The 8683-nt window shown below is 38.5% G+C and overlaps 1 protein-coding gene and 1 pseudogene across 1 annotated transcript in view; one reads left to right on the top strand and one right to left on the bottom strand.

Moving 5' to 3' along the window:
- Pfdn1 (prefoldin subunit 1) overlaps positions 1–8683 on the bottom strand; it is a 72957-nt gene that overhangs the window by 54771 nt on the left and 9503 nt on the right. The window lies entirely within an intron of this gene.
- LOC104855119 lies at positions 3404–3835 on the top strand (annotated as a pseudogene).

The following is an 8683-nucleotide window of genomic DNA, read 5'->3' as shown; positions in this document are numbered from 1 at the left end:
ATATATATGCAAAAGGATGATCAAGCCCACTAGGGCAGCAATAATCAACCAGAAAGATAATAACAACTATTGGAGACAAAACAGAACTCTAATATACTACTGGCAGGAACATAAAACAGTGAAGATGATATGGAAAAATTGTCAGTTACTCAATTCAAAACATAAAATTACCATATGACCCAGCAATTTATCTACAAGAAATATAGCCACCTGAAATGAAAATATACATCCATAGAAAAAATTGTAAACAGATGTTCATAAACACTATTCTTTTTTTTTTATTTTTCTTTGAGACAGTAGCTATGTAGCCCAGGCTGGCCTCCAACTTGGGACAATCCTCCTGCCTCCCAAAAGCTGGGAATACAGGCATGCACTACCACACCTGGCAATATTATTCTTAATAGCCAAAAATGGAAATAATTCAAGGGTCTGTCAACAGATGAGTGCATAAATAAAAAATTTACTTTTATGTGGCAGCTAAAAGGTTGATCTCACAGAAAAATAGAAAAATGGTTACCAGAGCCTGAGAAGGGCATAAGGTGAGGAGGGGAGATAGACAGTTGTTAATAAGTACAAGAGTATATCTGGATAAAAAGAATAATTTACAATGTTCTGTTGCACAGTAGGTAACTATGGTTGCCAAAAATCAACCGACTATGTATTTCAAAATAGCCAGTAGAGAGGATTTTAAGTGTTCCCAAAACAAAGAAAAAATACGGGAGATGATTGAAATGCCAATTACCCTGATCTGACTTATACATTATACACATGTATTAAAATATCACACTATACTCCATAAATATGTACTCATAAAATTACATGTTGAAAAAAAAAAATTTTTTTTTTTTTTGGTACCAGTGATTGAACTCAGGAACTTGGGCTTACAAGGCAGGCGGCAGCACCACTGAGCTAAATCCCCAGCGAAAAATAAAATTTTTGAGGCGGGGACATGGTGGCACAGCAGGTCACACATAGGCTTCCAACATGGTGCTGGGCCTCTCCATGCTGTGGCATGCATGTAAAGCAGCAGCAGGACCGGAAGGATAGTGACATGTGGTATGATCCTCAAAATGCTGGGCAGGGTCCAAACCACAGCCCCAGGCAACCATAGGATCATGATCAGCTACCTGTACTAGTAGCTAAACTCTGATGCTGGAGGCTTTGTGACTGAGTGATCTGAGACACTGAGAAGCAAAACTAGAAAAAAGAAAACATTTGTCTTCTGGGTGAACAGATTATTTTGACTGAGCAACTTGAAGCAGAAAAAGAGAAGGTATTGTTGGAAAAGGGAGTTCAAAAAAAGTGATTTTTCAGTCAGTGTGAACTGTTGCTGGGACAGACAGCTCTGAGACCGTGCATGTGTGTTGGTGGAGAAAAATGCAGTGAACCTTTGCCCTTTTGTTCCTTACAGTTGTTTTAAGCTTGATCAAATAAAGGACAGTGGAGCCTGTATTCTCCAGCCCCACTTTGAGAACCCTTATGTCTGAGTGAGGAAGCTGCAGGCAGATGCTATGTGACACACTGCTGTCCCTGGGGTTGGTAAGTGGCCCCTGAGTTGCTTCCCAGAGCTTGGTGTTGGTGCAGGCACTTCTGGCCCAGGAGGGATGCAGAGCAGTGTCCACCTGAGTGGCCTGCAGAGCTGCCACAATGATGAGGCCACCAGGACTTCCACTTCCAAGGCACTGAAGGTGGGGGAGGGCAAGACCCTCCTCATCATGGAGTCGGAAGAAGAGGCCTCAGTGGACTTGTTCCGTTACCAGAGCAGGGACTCCCTACACAGTGATGAGGGCAATGTGTCGTGGCTAGAGGAACAGCTGTCCTACTTCTTCGACAAGTGCCAGAAAAGGATACCAGCCAGTAAGAAGATTCTCACTCCTTTGACCTGTCAGTCCCTGGGTAAAGGTAAAACATGAGTGTCCAGTGGACTTAATATATTTATAACTGAGTTGATCAAAATCAAGCTTATACAAATAGACACATTTTACTGACAAAAATTGTCAATCTCTATCCCATTGTTAATTAACATTAATAAAAATTAGAAAATTGCAAATTCTGTATTAGTTAAGGAATTAACCACATTTTTCTTAGCAAGATATGTTATGGATTGGGGGCTGAATTCTAGCCCCAGTATAGAAAGAATTAAAGCTCTTAAAAATTACAAAAAAAGAGAGAAAAGAAATAAAAAAAGAAAAAAATTTAAATACAATTAAATGCGATGTAGTTATACAATGAAATATTATCCAACAATAAAAAGAGGGCTGGGGATATAATTCAGTGGTAGAGCACTTTTCTAGCATGTGCAAAGCCCAGAGTTCAAAAGTTTTAGCTGGGCATGGTGATGCAAACCTATACTCCCAGCACTTGGGAGGCCGAGGCAGGAAAATTGCAGTTTAAATCCTGTCTGACCTACATAGTAAAACCTTGGCCCGCAACAAAAAACAATAAAAAATTGAAGAACTGATAAATAGAGCACAGATAAACTTTTAAAATATAATGCTAAGACAAGAGATACACTTACATAATTGGGTGATTCCATTTACATGAAATCTCAAGAATAGGCAAATGTATAATGAGAATGCTATGTGGATGCATAGGATGGGGGTAAGGAACATGGAATAATATCTATGGCTATATTGGAGGATTTGACAGTTCTATTGAAAATGACAAATACTTCCTGGAATCAGAGTGGTAAGGATGGCACATGCCTGTAATCCTAGATACTCAGGAGTATTTCAAGTACAAAATCAGCCCTAGAAACTTAATAAGACCCTGTCTCAAAAAATAAAATGAGAAGACCTGAGTATTTCAGTGGTAGAGTGTTTAGCATGCTCAAGGTCCTAGACTTAATTCCCAGTATCATGCGCAAAAATTTTTTAAAATTAAGTATAATGAATTTTATTATATAAATTTTATCTGTAAAAATGATCAAAATATTTAAATAGATAATTCACCAAAGAAGAGATAAGGATGACAAACAATTAATGGTCAACATTACTAGTTATTAAATACAAATCAAAACTGTAAGATATCAATTGATACCTAGTAGAATGGCTGGGAGGGAGACGGGAAAAAAGAAGGAAGGAAGGACCAGTGATTTAAGTCAGTGGCACCACATCTGCCTCAAAAGCGCAAGGTCCTGAGTTCAACTCTGGTACCAAAAACAAAAACCAAACAAAACAAAAAAACAAGGAAAGGAGACAGAAAGGGAAGGAGAGGAAGAGACAAAAGTAAAGGAAGAGTAGGGGAGGAGAGGGACAGAGAGAAACAATACCGGGTACCGTGGTGCAGATCTGTGATCCCAGCACTGGGGAGGCTGAGGCAAGGTCAGCCTTAACTATATACTACGTAGGAAGACCCTTTCTCAAAAACAAAACCTGGGCCCTTTTTATCAAGATGGCCCCCCATGGCGAAGAAGTAAGCTCCTGCCCCTCCCAAAGCTGAAGCCAAAACAAAAGCTTTGAAGCCAAGAAGGCAGGGGTGAAAGGCATCAAAAGCCATAAAAAGATCTGCACATCACCCACGTTATATCCTCCCAAAACACTGCAACTCCAGAGGTAGTCCAAATACCCTCAGAAGAGTGACTCCCAGGAGAAATAAGCTTGACCACTATGCCATCAAGTTCTCCCTGACAAAAGAATCAGCCATGAAGATAGACAACAACACACTTGTGTTCATTATGGATGTTAAGGCCAATAACCACCAGATCAAACAAGCTGTGAGGAAGCGCTATGACAATGACATGGCCAGAGTCAATACTCTGATCAGGCCTAATGGAGAGAAGAAGGAATATGTTCCACTGGCTTTGGATATTGCCAACCAAATTGAGATCCTCTAAACTGAGAAAAAAAAAGTATGAGAATACAAGTCAACTAGAATTCTCATACTCTCCTGGTTGGTTGGCATGCAAAGTAGTGTAGCCATTTGGAAAAGAATTTCCTGGTTTCTTATAAACAAATTTGCATTCAACCCAGCAATTCCATTCAAAGGTAACTGTGGTACACCCATACAGTGGAGTGTTATTCAGCAGTAAAAGGGAATAAACTACTGTCACATGCAGCACATGTAAAAAATTTCAAGTGTTATGCTAAGTCAAAGATAACCAGACACAACCTGGGCATGATGTCACACACCTGTAATCCCAGCACTTGGAAAAGTTAGGCAGGAGGATCACAGGTTCAAAGCTAGCCTGGGCTACTTAAGCAAAAGGCCAGCATTGAGAAAGTCTGAGGACAAGAGGATTGGGGAGGGGAAGGAGAGGAGAGAAGAAAGAAAAAGGAACAGGGAAAGGGTCTGGGAGAAGGAGAGGAAGAAAAAGAGGAGGAGAAAGAAGAGAAAAGGAGAGGGGAGAGGGGAGAAGGAAGCAGAGGAAGAGGAGGAGGACAACAACTGTGGCCACAAAAAAGGCTACATATGGTATGATTCTATTTACAAACCACTCTAAAAAAGGCAAAACTACAAGGACAGAAAATAAATTAATGGTTGCCAGGGTATGGGGGCAAAGGGCAAAGACTAACCACAAATGGACATGACTGACTGCTCTGAGGTAATGTGAATATTTTATAACTTCATAATAAGTAATTACATAAAGTATGTATTTGTAAAAGCTTACAGAACTTAAAAGGATAAATTTACTCTGTGTGTGTGTGTGTGGGTGTGTGTGTGTGTGTGTGTGTGTGTGTGTGTGTGTGTGCATATTATACCTTAAAAAAATAAAAAGCCCAAAGTCAGGCAGGGTAGCACATGTGCAGTCTCAATAACTCAGGAGGCTGAGGCAGGAAAATCAGTTAAGCGCAGCAGTGCAGGGGCAGTCTGGGCAACATAATGAGACTCTGTCTCTTTAAAATCAGAAAACAAGCCATACTGGAAATTAATTCATTTTCCACAAAATAGAAAAGAAAAATCTCAACATGACTAAGAAAAGTGTACTTTTTAAAAATTCTGAAATAAAACTGGCCAGACGTGGTGGCAAAACGCCTGTAGTCCCAGCACTTGGGAGGCTGAGGCAGGAGGATTGCCATGAGTTCAAGGTCAGCTTAGGTTACACAGTGAGTTCAAGGCCAGCCTAAACTACACAGTGAGACCTGTCCCCGTCTCAAAAAAAAAAAAAAAAAAGAATCAAATTCTAAACAAAATTTTAAGGGACAGCATTTTTATTGCCATGTAAAGAGGTCAATAACATTAAATAAAAACTCAAGTTTAGCCAGGCATGGCAGCACATGCCTATAATACCAGCACTCAGAGGCTGAGGGAGGAGGATCACTGTGAGTTCAAGACCAGCCTGGGCTACATAGTGAGTTCCAGATCAGTCTCAACTACATAGTGAGCCCCTGTTTCAAAAAACCAAAAAAAAACTCAAGTTTCAAAAATAAGCACATTGGGCCACAGATTCAGTTCAGAGGCACTGCGCCTGCCTCACAAGCACAAGGTCCTGAGTTCAATCCCCAGTACCGCGGTGGGGGGGGACATCCTATTCTATTTTCAACATAAAAATTAAGTAAAATAAATAAGTGAGGAGATCACAGGAGACATATCTGTCAAAGAGCAAAAACTACAGATAAGGGAAAAAAAGACTAGAATGAACTCTATTAATACTGAACAAGAGTTGGAGATGTTGGTCTGAGAATGCAGCTCAGAGCCGAGGGCTTGCCTAGAATGCACAAAGCCCTGTGTTCAATTCCTAGCCCGGCCAATAATTGAAGAGTTGGAAATTGCAGTATGAACTCATGGCTTATCTCTGTTATCTCTCTTCTTAAAGAAATGACTGATTCTAGGGCTCAGGCAGGGAAAATATACGGTGAATCTGGAGCATCTTGCAGTATGGGAAAGTAAGAAGTACTCTAAAAACAAAGGCTAAAAAAAAATTTTAAATTTTAGATGGGAGCCACTGATGGGAGAAAGTATTTGCAAAAGACCTATGTGACAAAGATTTTACACTGAAAATGCAGTCTGTCTCTGTCTCTGTCTCTTCCCCTAGTACTACAGAGTGAATACAGGGTCTTTGCATTGAGCTACATCCCTATCCTTTTTTTATTTTTCACACTGAGACAGAGACACTAAGTGGCTCAGTCTGGGCTCAAACTTGTGATCCTCTGCCCTCAATCCCATACCCTCACCCCCAGAGTACTCCAAAGAACTCTTTTAAAAAGTCAATAACAAACAAGCAAGAGAAGAGAAAAAAAAATAATCCAAGGGCTAAAACCAAGGGCAGTCTAATATTTAGAAACATTAAAGAAAAGGAGATGGTAAAGGAGACAAAAGAAATGGCTAGGGCCAAGGATTTAGCAGGTGGTTCTGCCACCTGCCTTGCAAGCACAAGGACCCAAGTTCAATCCCCAGTACCAAAAAAGAAAAAGAAATGGCTAGTGAGATAGAAAACCAAGAGGTTGTATCATAAAGCCAATAAAAGAAAGTACTTTAGAAAGGAAGACCAACTGAGCTAAAAGCTACCCATTTGTCAAGTAACATGAAAGACTGAGAATTCACTGAAAGTATTAGAGTCATGGTCTCTTCAGGAACTTAATCCCATATAAACATTCCTTGTTCTTGACAAGTAGTAACACACACTGCTAGTTTGTACGAATTAAAAAATCACTGTCTATTTTAAAATCAAAACTCCTCCTCCTGAAATGGAAACATTTAAATCTATATTAAACTTGGTGTTTATTTTGGGGTACTATTTGGCATTCTAAGTATTCTGGTAAATAATCACCTCTTATGTTTACCACTTTTACTTTAGCCTCATCAAACCTCACACATTTCCACATATAATCACTGGGCTATTTTACAACTTTGTTTGAAGATGTAATCTTTTAACAGTGGATAAAATATAACCACTGGATAATACAAAATCACTGCCCCGTGAGTATTGATGGACACATACAGGATAGAAAACAGGTACCAAAGCAGGAGAGTTTTAGAGAAATATATACTTTGGCACAAGCACAAAAGTCTCAGGCAGCCACACATACAGGACACATATTGTGGCCCAAATTTTTTTAGCCCGACCCAATATAAAAGGTTGGGCTTAGGGAAGTCATGTTCTTGTTTAAAGATACATTTTAATCTCCTACTGCTATACAAATTTTTATATCAGAACATCTCAAGTCCTCTTCAAAGCCAAAGGATGGTGTCTTCCAAGAAATCTGGTCCATTTCAAGGTAACACACTTTTCTCAAAACAAGAATTGGTTAAGAGTTCCTGACCAGAACAATGAAATATTCTCCCAGATATGTCCATTCAAACTTAAATTCTAAAAATAAAATGAGCACACATTCTTCACAAATGCATAAACATGAATGGTGCATCAATATACAATCCTAATTATTTTCTCAGGCTAAAGGTTATTTGTACTTTCCAGCAATTCTTAATGCAAAATAATAAGAAAAAAATACTAACAACTCATTACCAAATATGTTTCAACTATATGGACTGACTCTTATCTTCTAGGTCAATATTTTTCTGAGTTCCTGGGTGTTTGATTAAGCAAATTATATTCCTTAACATGAACATTTCAATCATCTCACTCAAACAGATCGATGACAAGCTGTTCCTAAATTTGTCACTATGAGATAAGTGGCAACTAAAATCGGAACATTCTTGGTAAAGCTTAAAATTGACTGTTTTGTTTTCAGAGAAATTCAGCTAGAGTTAAGTCAGATGCAGCACACAATTCTTCAGTGACAAAGACTGCTGCTACTTTTATTATTTTACTTAGGAACAGCAAGTTAATGGTACTTTTCATCCTTCCCTCAGTTAACTATATTGATTCTTACTTATCACCAACTGGGACAAATGGAAGTATCCTGTCATGTTGTTAAATAGACATACTTTCATAAAGCAGAAGGCAGTTTGTTTAATCCTTTGTGTCAAAAAAAAAAAAAAAAAAAAAGCCAGGTCTTTTGATGTCAGGATATGAAGAATCAAAGTCTTCCAAGTAAGTGAGTGAATGGCTTACATTTCTTTTCTAGCAAGTTCAAAGCCTGAAGTAAGTAACCTATAACAAGGGCACATTAAATAAAATTTAATTTTAGCATGCTTGTACTCTCCAAGATAAGACTTCTTTTTCCTTTTTTAACAATAGACTTCTAATTAGCACAACATTGGCAAAATTACTTTCCTGTTTCAGTGAGAATGTTTAGATTTTAGGGGACATGGGAGGGGAAGAAGTGAAAGAATTACTAAAAGTACTCTGTTGCAGAAGAGATATGGCTATGTAACTCTTACACAAATGTTTGCTAACCTCCCCAGCATAAAAACAGTGATGTCATTCTAAACAGCAGAACAGTCATAATGAAATCAAGTTTTTAAATCACTGACAACTTAAGGAAATTAAGAATATTACTCAAAATCTCCTCTCCTTTGAGTACTACATCTGTGGATGAGGAGAGTACACCCATCTGGAGTTATATGCATATTCGACATCGATGTTTTTCCCGGCACAACAGGAAAAGTTGTTTTTTTCCCTTAGAACTGAGCAATGTAAGTCATGACTTTAAATGGTTCTGTATAAAACGTAAGAAGGGTGGGTCACACTCTATTAATGAAAGCAGCTGCACACCAAGAACTTCTCCTCTTTTACAACAAAATTCAAAACATAAAAAACTAAAAATACCTCTTCTTATCCCTAAAATTATTTTATCTTTATTTTCTCTAAAATAGATTTAACACTTTTTTTTTTTTTTTT

The sequence above is a fragment of the Fukomys damarensis genome, unplaced genomic scaffold (genome assembly GCF_012274545.1).
Source record: "Fukomys damarensis isolate Sample0158 unplaced genomic scaffold, DMR_v1.0_HiC HiC_scaffold_3, whole genome shotgun sequence".
NCBI lineage: Eukaryota > Metazoa > Chordata > Mammalia > Rodentia > Bathyergidae > Fukomys > Fukomys damarensis.
This window is presented reverse-complemented; position numbering and strand designations above follow the sequence as displayed.